This window comes from Gavialis gangeticus, unplaced genomic scaffold (assembly GCF_001723915.1).
Source record: "Gavialis gangeticus isolate Ggan-Ray unplaced genomic scaffold, GavGan_comp1, whole genome shotgun sequence".
In the NCBI taxonomy this organism is placed as follows: domain Eukaryota; kingdom Metazoa; phylum Chordata; order Crocodylia; family Gavialidae; genus Gavialis; species Gavialis gangeticus.
Genome location: NW_017729004.1, coordinates 53,698,792 through 53,709,020, shown reverse-complemented (window position 1 = coordinate 53,709,020; position 10,229 = coordinate 53,698,792). Strand labels below are relative to the sequence as shown.

Sequence of the window (10,229 nt, the reverse complement as noted above, 5' to 3'; positions counted from 1 at the left end):
CATCTATGTCTGGTTGCTGCTGGTTATGAATGCATGTTGCATCTATTTAGCTCTAATTGGAGAGGCCTAGCAGGATACTGATAGCACGGAACAGAAAGAACATTAGTACAGCCCTTCTAGATAAATTAAAAAAAAAAATCTAGGTACAGTACTGCTGCATCTGTGTAGGCCAAGCAAACATTCATATAGTGCACAAACAAGCCAACCAAAAACCAAAGTAGCAATTGCATAGTTATTAAGTTAAATATTGCAGCAATTTTGCAGGTTTGGATGATTTGGTAATGAAATAAGTATGAGCATGGAATGAACTGGAATAATGCAGTGGTAACTCAGGTTCGCATATCTTAATATAGCTACAAAAATCAGAATGTTTTGCAAAATTTTGAACAAGAATTGGTTTGAAAACCTGTATTTTGGGGTACATTTTCAATATGAATGCCACCTCTAAAAATGGGTTCATTTGCTAAAAAAATTTTGCTAGGAAGCTGGCCTAATTGCCACTTGAAATAAATCTTTTTTATACTTGTGCAAAGCACTATGAATGGAACTATAAACATAGTCCTGTTTATAACAAAATGAAGAAATACACACCAAGCAATTAAGATAATATTAAGTCTAGATAGAGAATTTTTAATTTGTGTAATATTCTGCTCTATGTAATCAGTAATACTCTGTAATTTTATTTTTTTTAATAGCAGCTTCTTATCCTAATCCAAAAATCACCAAAGCATTCTGGAATAGGACATTCAAAAGAGAACAAATATAGATTTTAATTTCACTTAACTTTTACATTTACTTCAAAGAAAATGTGTAAGCACATTTTTAACTTTAAGCATATTATGTCCTGTTGACCTTGAAAGCTTGCCTAAGTCCCATTGCTCAAACCTGTACTAGTTTGTTCTTAAATAAGGATGTGACTAATTTTGTGCTTAGATCTAAACACACGCTTAAGTATGGCTGATATGGAGTCAGAGACTTTTCAGGTAATGACCTTGTACACAGTACTTTCTTCTCAGTAGTGTCCATCCTATAAAATACAGATGCCATCTATAGTTATTATCTTGTGTGGTTTTTTGCAAAATATCAGCTGAACATCTGTTGCATTTTAGGCTTATACAGCATTTACCAAGGAGAAGAGAGATTCTGCTACACTTTATTCAAGATCATGTTACAAGAAAACAACAGTTACAGCTGACAAACCATCACATCTTCCATAATACAGACAAATTACAAGTTGTAACAAATAATGCAACACTAATTTTACCATACTGCTTACTATGCTGTCATTCTGAAGTATATATATACTTAATTACATTAACATTGTTTTCATGTACCAAACCCCTTTTGAAAGAAACAACTCTTAGTGCATCCTACAAAAAACCCAACTTTAGCTGGTGAGCCAGGAGTTTTTATGCTGCACTGTTGAAACATATTTTTGGGTGGGATTTTATAGTGCATCCTTTTCATTACTTTTGCTTATGTCAAAAATGCAAGTCAGTAACATATATAGTTACCTCCCCCTATATGTAAGTAGGGTAGGCTATTGTTATGCTCAGTAATGCAACATATTTCTATTTATACGGGGTATCAGTATTTTGCTCCCCAGTATGTACAGCCTAAACATTTTATATAACAAAGATTACAAAACCAATAATATTCACAGATGAGTATTTTTATAGAAGCATAACAGAGCACTGACTATACATTCAGTCATGTGTACACTTCCAAAGAGCACACTGAGGGATAGATATCCCACTAGTAAGCAGGAATTTGCCATTCTAATGTCCTTTGGCATTAGTGAGAGCTGCCCAAGTCAGGATCTCCCACCCACCAAAGGGAAGAATGCCTCCCCAGCATCTCTAGCCATTGCAGGTAAAGTTTTCATGTGCTGCATGTGCAGATTTACTATCCTACACTATGATTTTCTTTAAAAATATATATAAAAATAAAGAGACCAGATCAATTCAGGATACTATGCAGTGATGATGCAGCTGATACTATCACAGTGCTAGAGTGTCCTGACCAGTGCTGTGCAACCCCCTGCTAGGTATGATGTGTTAGGGCTAGGTGACCCTAGCCCTACAGGACTGTGGACTACTCCATCTCCAGGTGGTTAACTTGTAAAGTTCAGCCATATCAATTTAAATATCCCAAGAATTCTCCTTTCCCACAGACCATCCACATCATCACCTCCCCCTATCAGCCACTTACTGTCATACAACTTCAGGGGGCTAAAGCATGCTTTTCTGCTTTCATCTGCCTGGTATAGCCACCCTGAAATTTCAAGGACGCTAAACAGATGCTCCCTCCTTTCTCTCAAGTAAAGCCATCATCTCCCATCAATTTTGAACAGCATCTCCAAGGGACAGCCATGTGGTAGGAAAATGAAAGCTATTCCACTACTGCCATCAGTCACTATGGGTGAACAGGGACCAATAATGTCTAACAGCTTCTCAAGCACAGAGATTACTGTTTCTGCTGGTGCTTGGTTGCTAAACCAGCCAAGAGAAATAGGAAATGCTGCACTGCATGCCCGTAGTGTAACACAGCAGTGGCTGACAGCAGGAACAGGACTTTTTCCTGGTCCCTACAGCGCTCTTGGAGAGCTGGGTTGCCTGTTCTTGCCCCACGTAGAACAGATCTAGACTTGATTGGGGAGCAGCCATTGTCCTGCCTAATGTCCCCTAAAGAGCATTCAGTGGGAGGATGGTGAGCCAGTGTCTCTGTGGAGAGCTGTGGAGGAAACACCTGTTCAGTATGTTATTGACCCCACCAACCCCCTCCTTCCTCACAAATAACAATAAAAAGAGGATCTCATATTTAGCATGGGATCTAGCTGATGGTTTTTGAAAGGTGACAACGAGGTAGGTAGGGACTGCTCTGGAAGGAAAGGGACAGGGAACACATCATGTAATCATCACAGCCAGGGCCTGGGAGTTTTCAAGACCTAAAACAACATTCAGAGCTTCATTAAACCTTGGAGCTCTCCCTCATGTTGCGTGGGTTTGGGGATCCAAGTGAACATTTTTGTAGTAGCCTATGCTTGACCACATCAGATTTCTGGATACAAACATCCCTCCCCTCCAGAGCAAAACTCACACGTGCATTCCAGAGCTTCCTCAACAGAAGAATAAACCTGTGAATGAACACAGCCCAAACTTGGGGCCTGAAGTCAGGTGCAAAACTGAGTGAACTGGTTCTTCAAATTGCCCCAAATTCTGCTGGTAGTTCAGATATGCGTAGAACCTCTAAAAATTGAATCACTTTCTATTTACACCCTATCTATATTCATGTGCCTCAATTCAGGCACTCGAGTTTGTTCATTTTGGCTACAAATTGGAATGATTTCAATGGTTGTTTAAACGTAGGGCTAGGGAGAGAAGAGAATTTTTCTCTCTCTCTTTCTCTCTCTCTCTCTCTCACACACACGTGTGCACACACAGGCACACACAACTTGAGCAAATGCTATGTTTAATTTCAGATGTATAGTAAGGTGCTAGATTTGTAACCCTCTGAAGGGAACAGTTTGAGGAATTACTCTCTACATCAAATCATTATGTTTTGTTGAGAAGAATAATTGTTTACCTCCCTACTTAAGCTGCCAAAGTAGATCTATGTCTAAGAAACTATACTTCTTTTACTAACTGAAACCTTTGTTACACTTTCAAAAAATCTTCAGATTTTTGCAGTAATGTAAAGCCTTTTTCTTTAAAAACCAGCTAATTTTAAATATTGAATGGCTTATGATTTTAGCATAGATAATGTACAAAAGATTTTCCTCTTACAAAAAAATGAAACATGAAACTCAAAGTAAATTATAAATAAGGCAGTTTCAGTGTGTGGTAAATTCAAAAGTTCAGTGGATTTTTTCTTCTTTCCCTTGTAAAAATTTGTAGCAAGTTTTAAACCGGAGTGTGATTTAAGTCACTTTCCATTTCTGAACTGCAAAGATGTCACAGGGGACATATAGTTTTAATGGCTATGCAGTTATTAGGTATATTTGCACACCTTAACTGTGTTTGAAAGTGCAGAATAATATTTATACTGGTTCATAAGACGTACCTGGTACCTACTGGTACCTTCTGAACAATCAAGGATTTGCTTTATTGGGTGTTCTTTAGTAGTTCCCAGCAGAAACACTGCCAGAATTTGATTAAGGGGTATTAATCAGAGTCCCTTTCCTCCTTCCAAATGAAACATTAAATGCTAAACCAATGCATTTTTATGTCAGCACATGAACTCAGGAAGTAAAGAAACCTTTATATTTTGAATAAAAAGGCTTGAAACTCCCTTTCAAGCACTATTATAACTCAACAGTAGAATCTGCTCCATTCCCAGTATCTGTGTTCAGTTTTATGCATTCTACATTGGAGTTGTCATATTCTACAAATTTCTCTCACCCCTAGCCTTTCCCCTCCAGCCAGAGGTAGCAGGCCACCCTTTTTAAAAATTACATACTGTACTGTTTGCAAAGTGTGCATTTAAATGTTTCATTAAGAAAAAAGCAATTAAGTGTTTTCTAGCGCAGAATGTCTAAGGAAAGGTACATTGATGGGAAACAGCAAACTTCTTGGATTCGGATGACTTTTCAGTGTGCTTTTTAAGAAGCAGAAAACAAAGCTAGTTCTAATGGCTCATTCAGCAAATACTGTTTCTACATCCAAGTAGTTGTCCTAAGTTGCCCTAAAGCCAGCTCAGTTCTCTTTCATCCTCTCCTTGTCATCTATTTCAGAAAATATTCCAGAAGGAAAATAGTGTGGAAAAAGGAAAAGATGTAGTCAAGGCCCCAAAACATTAATGAATACTCTATATTCTTAATGGAACTAAAAGGATAAGAAATGTGTCACTGTATCTGTCAGGATACAGTGTCTTGTAATTTTTGTGTGTGTGTGCATGTTTGTTTTCAATGCAGGCCTATTTTAAAAACTGACATGCTACACAGTCTAAGCAGACTAACCAAATTCTGAGTTTCTAAATAAACATGCAATTATTGCCATGTTTAAAAAATGGATCTGAATGCTCTGGAGGGGGGCGATGGATGGGACATTTTAGGCATAGTGGCATGACACTGTAATTGTCAATCAATCCATCACATTGGGCTTGCACTAGCTAGAAATAGTCTTCCTGTAGGTTGCAAAATATGCACAACTCTCAAAGAAAACACACATTCTTTTATGCCACTATTTTTTTTATGTACAGACATTACTGAAGTAGTGTGAACACCAAATGTGTTGTCTTAATGTATTTAAGACTTTGCTGGTGAAAGCATAAAAATCCTTACAAAGATGTTACACTGCTGTGGAAAATCAAACAAAATCAAACACAAAAGACTGAAAAGAGTACATGCCATGTATCAGTAAGCAAAAGCTTAATCTTCACATAGTTCTCCGAAATCACAAGGTATCCAAATGCGTGCAAGGTTTTAAATAATTGCAGGGAAAAACAGTATCTTGCCAGATTCAATTTTCTTTTGAATGAAATCCACCATAGAGAGAGAGAGAGAGAGAAAGGAAACAGGGCCACGGTTCCTTCATATTACTGGCCTCCTCATTAAATGTTGTTCCCTTCCTTCAGACTGGTGAGCTTAATCCTGTAATGAAACAACAGAAATTATAATAAGTCTTATGAGCTGCATCATTTCATGATCTGTGAACCTAAAACAAGTTTTCCCCAAATCAGCCTCTTTTTGTCAATTCTGAATAACATACAGAAGCCCAACACACATTCAACAAGACATTTCAACAAAATGGAAACTCAAAAGTCAGTCTTTTCAAATAAGATGCCCAAAGTGAGGCACCTAAATCCAGACAGAGGCATCTACATAAAAGTGACTTGATCTTTAGCTGACATGGGCACCCACATGCCCACTGAGTTTGTACAGTAATATTTATGGTAGCAGAGTGCTGTCTCTGCAGCAAAGATGTTCAAGCACCACGTGAGTAGAGAGTAACCTGCTGGTTATTGCTGCACACTTTGGAATTTACAAGCTATACCTGCTTCTTTTCCTTAATCCTCTCCTGTCAAGCACTAAGGGATCTCTCTAGTGGCAGCTTGTTTGATAGGGCATCTCAGATAGGTTGAGATTGTCAACCGTTTCCCTCATACTTCGCCTCCAAAAGGGATTTGGTAACACAAGTGTATATTACAGATAGACCACTGATAGACATTAAGCTTAAGATGTGATGGGATCTAATCCTCAATCCAACAATCGCGTCCTGCCATGGCACAGATAAAGCCAATCAGCTGATTGTCAGTTGGGGCCAGGAAGCAAAACAGTTCCTAGTCCTAGCTGATAATCAGTTTGGCATATGGGGAGCCTGGCATTGAGCTGCCACAGCCTGATACCTGGCTCCCTGTACATGGGGAGCTGTACTAGCCCCATATGACACCCAACTGAGTGGTGCATATGGTTCTGACAGGTCGCAGTGCATGGGGAGCCCAGCATCAGGCTGCAGCAGCCCTCTGCTGGACTTCCTGCACACCAGGACCTCTCCCAGTTTCAAAATGGCCAAAACTGGTTTGAGATCAACCTGGTTGAATGTAGTATCGGACTTAACTGATTTGTTTCAAACCGATTTATGCAATGTCTGTCCCAGACCCCTTGCTGGTTTAAAATAAACCAGACATCCCCAGCATCCCAGCATGCTCTCTGGGCTGGACTCTCTGCTCCAGCTGCAGGGCTGACCCAGCCCCTTTGCTCTCTAGCTGGAGCAGGGATGAGCCCTAGCAGAGACACCGGCTGGTATGGCCCTGTTAAGGCAAAGTGGGCAGGGAGGGGGTTAATTCTTCCCTCCTTCCCTTCTTCTCCCACCACAGCCAGGGTCAGCCTGTCTGCCAGGGAGCAGAGGGGAGGGAGCTGCAGTGGGGGCCCCTGGAGCTTGGAGACCCCGGTTACAGGGAAGGGACAGAAGGAGAAATTAACTCCTCTCCCTGCCCCCTTTGCTTTTAACAGGGCCATGCTGGATTGGTTGTCCCGCAGGGTGGGGAGGGGGGCTCTGTTCCATGCTGGGGGGCACTCTTCCCTCTCCTCCTCCTCCCAGGGTGGGGAGGGGGACTCTGTGAGGCGCTGGATGGGGGACTCTTCCTCCTCCTCCGCTTCCCCCCGCCCCCCGCCCCTGAGGAGTTGGGAGGGGGTACTTCATGAGATGCTGCCCAGCCTCAGAGCAGGGGCGAAGGGCAAGGGGAGGCTCTGTTTCATGCTGGGGCAAACTCTTTCTCCCCTTCTCTTTCTCCTCCCAGAGGGGCAGCAGGAGCACGGAGCTCAGCTGGGCAGGGTGTGGGTGTAGGGTTAAGGGAGGGCTCTTCTAGCGCTCCTGGGTTTCTGGCTTGAGCCACTGCAGGCATGTGCCAAACATCTATCCACTTGCAGACCGGTTCACTCTTTGCAGGTTAGACTAACCTGCAAAGACAGAATCAATTCAGGCTTAGGGTTTTTGAATGTCTGTTCCTAGCCTAACAGTTTATGGCCACTGCTCCTTGTCCTCCCTTGGGGCGCCCTAGTGAACAGTTTTTCTCCCAGCTCCCAATATTCACCCCTTACATACTTACACATGGCCACCAAGTCCCCCCTCAGTCTTCTCTTTCCCAGGCTGAACAGTCCCAGATCCCTTAGTTTTTCCTCATAAGGTTTGTCCTCCAAGCCCTTAATCCTTCCTGTGGCCCTTCTCTGCACCCTTTCAAGATTCCCCTTGTCTTTTTTGAAGTGTGGTGCCCATATCTGGACACAGTATTAAAGCTGGGGCCTCACCAGCACTAAGTAGAGAGGAGGTATCACTTCCTTAGCCCTGCTCACAATGCATCGGCTAATGCATCCTAGTATGCTATCAGCTTTGTTGACTACAGCATTGCATTGGTGGCTCATGTTCATTCTGTGATCAACCATAACCCTGAGGTCCCTTTCAGCCATTGTGCTGGCCAGGACATCTCCTCCTAACCTATATTCATATTGCTGGTTACTTCTCCCGAGATGAAGCATTCTGCATTTATCCTTACTGAACAAAATCAAGCCCTACAGTACTAAAGTCCTTGGGAATGTATAAGAAAAACAAGAGTAGTGGAGAAGCACAGCAACAATCACTAACAGCATCACTTTGGCATTTATTATGGCATAAAGATCAACAGTGGTGGTGATAAACATATATGGTAGATGTTAAGAACTGTCCAATATGTGCTCTTTTGTTTCTTTCTGCTGAGGTTGGCATAAACCCACCATGGATTTTATTACTAAAGTTATCCCATCCTCAGTTTTGCTGGCTTAAGAAACATCTTTCCTTTAGTGCTCAGGCTGGGATGCTTGGTTTCCTGTTATACCAAAAACAAGAGTCTTTACATGGGGTGCTTTCATTAGAGCACCTCTGAGAGCCACTGTTATTAAAGTGCTTGCAGTGTCTTGTGTATTCAGCATCCCATGCTTCAAAATGACGAGGAAGTACTTTAACTAAAGCTCAGTCAACAAGCTTTAGTTAAAGTGTCCCCGCCATCATTTTAAGCATGGGGACACTGAATACACGAGACGTGGAGGCTGCTGGAACATGCTAATTAGGACAGCGTATTGGAGCAACATTCCCACACATATACAGGCATCCATGACTAACATGACCAATACTGCCCCATTTCCTTATTCCCTGCTAATCAAGCATGGAGAGGTTTCAGCTCAAGCTGAGTCAATTTGCCAAACATTGCAATTTTGGACTAACCTTAACAAATTGTTTTGTATGGGAAAAAAATTCAGGGCTGAATTTACAACATTTCCAGAGATGGTCATAGCGCCTTCAAAATACTCTCTTTGCCTGATTCAGGGCAGGGATGTGAATGCATGCAGATGGTTTCAAGTGAATATTCCACTTGTGGGAATTAAACCTGGGTACCCTCATTCTATGCGAGTATCTGAACCATTGACCTCTTGGATTAAGGCTGCCACCACCTTCTTCCTTATGAATCTAATCCTCCTTCTCCTTTGCTTTACTGACAAATGTATGAAACAACATTTTGTTTCACAAAAAAACACAACACAATTATAGTCTGCTTTTTGCTTTGGCAAGAAAAACAAAACAGAAAAAACTGCAGCTAATCTGAGCCAATCACTTTTTCTGATTTTTTGGTTTGGCTGCTGAACTAAAAAAATCAATTCTTCACATAGCCCTAAGACCTGGGGCTGCTCCTGAAGCAGGGTTTTCCACACTGCACTCTAGTTTAATTTCCTTATGGCTTAGCATCTTGCTTTTGCATTTAAAAAAAAAAAGATTTAGTTCAGAAAAAAATCTTTGCTTGAAATTTGCTAGTTTTTCCATGCATACACAAATCAAGGTTTTGCTGGGTGATTTAGCAGATTGTGCTTCCTCTGGTCACAGCTTTGCCTAGAAAAGCATAAGCTGCAAAATGGAATATTTACCACTCGCCATTTCCCAAGAACAAACCAGGGCCCTCTCTGCTCTCTTTACAAAAACCTTCAGAAATGGAACAAACTGCTTTAAAAATTAACTTGTACTTTTGCACTGCAGAATGAGGCAATTTTGATTTAATAATGTCTCTACTAGAAGTAACAGAAGATTATAAGCAAGTTAATGATGAATCTGATATATTCAGTGACCTAAATGAAGCAACATAATTGTGTGTTTGTTATCTAGAGAAATTCTCCACTGTGCACATCCAGTTCTCTCTCACACCTCCAATGACAGAAAAGTATGTATTTATTCATCTTAAAAATAAGCAAAGAATTATCATAATGCTGTATCTGAAGATATAACACCAATACAATTGAAAGATACAAAAGCTATGTATTTTAAATATTAATTCTAATTTAAAGGCAGGGAGAAGAGCAGGGTGAGTAAGGGGATATTACTTCCTAAAGACTTTGTCTGTTTCTAATTGAGAAAAATAATTTTCTTCCCTTTAAAGTGTGTCTCTCTAGTTTCACACAGATGCCTTTTGGTGGGTTCAGTATCCTTCCCAAGGTGCTGTGAACGTGGGTATAAAGTATAAATCAGGGTGGAGTTGTACTCCTGCAGAGCCCTTAGCATGCAACACATACTCCAAGGGCAGGTCTATTTAGATTGCAGCTGGGTTAGCCTGTTCATTCCTCTGAAATCAGATTTTAAATATAAAAGCAAGCAGACAACTGGGGGATACCATATCTTCAACAAGATAAAATGTCATAATTTAAATGTCTCAACAAAATATCATCTCTATTTCTCTCTTACACACACATACCCACCCACCCCTCTTTCTCC

The 10,229-nt window shown here is 40.9% G+C and overlaps 1 protein-coding gene across 1 annotated transcript in view; it reads right to left on the bottom strand.

Annotated features, from left to right (window-relative positions):
- Nucleotides 1-1,136: 1,136 nt before the first annotated feature.
- CDK14 (cyclin dependent kinase 14) overlaps nucleotides 1,137-10,229 on the bottom strand; it is an 869,337-nt gene continuing 860,244 nt past the window's right edge. The window contains exon 16 of the mRNA XM_019508390.1: nucleotides 1,137-5,590. The gene's annotated coding sequence lies outside the window, so the exon portion shown is untranslated. The remainder of the gene's footprint in view (nucleotides 5,591-10,229) is intronic.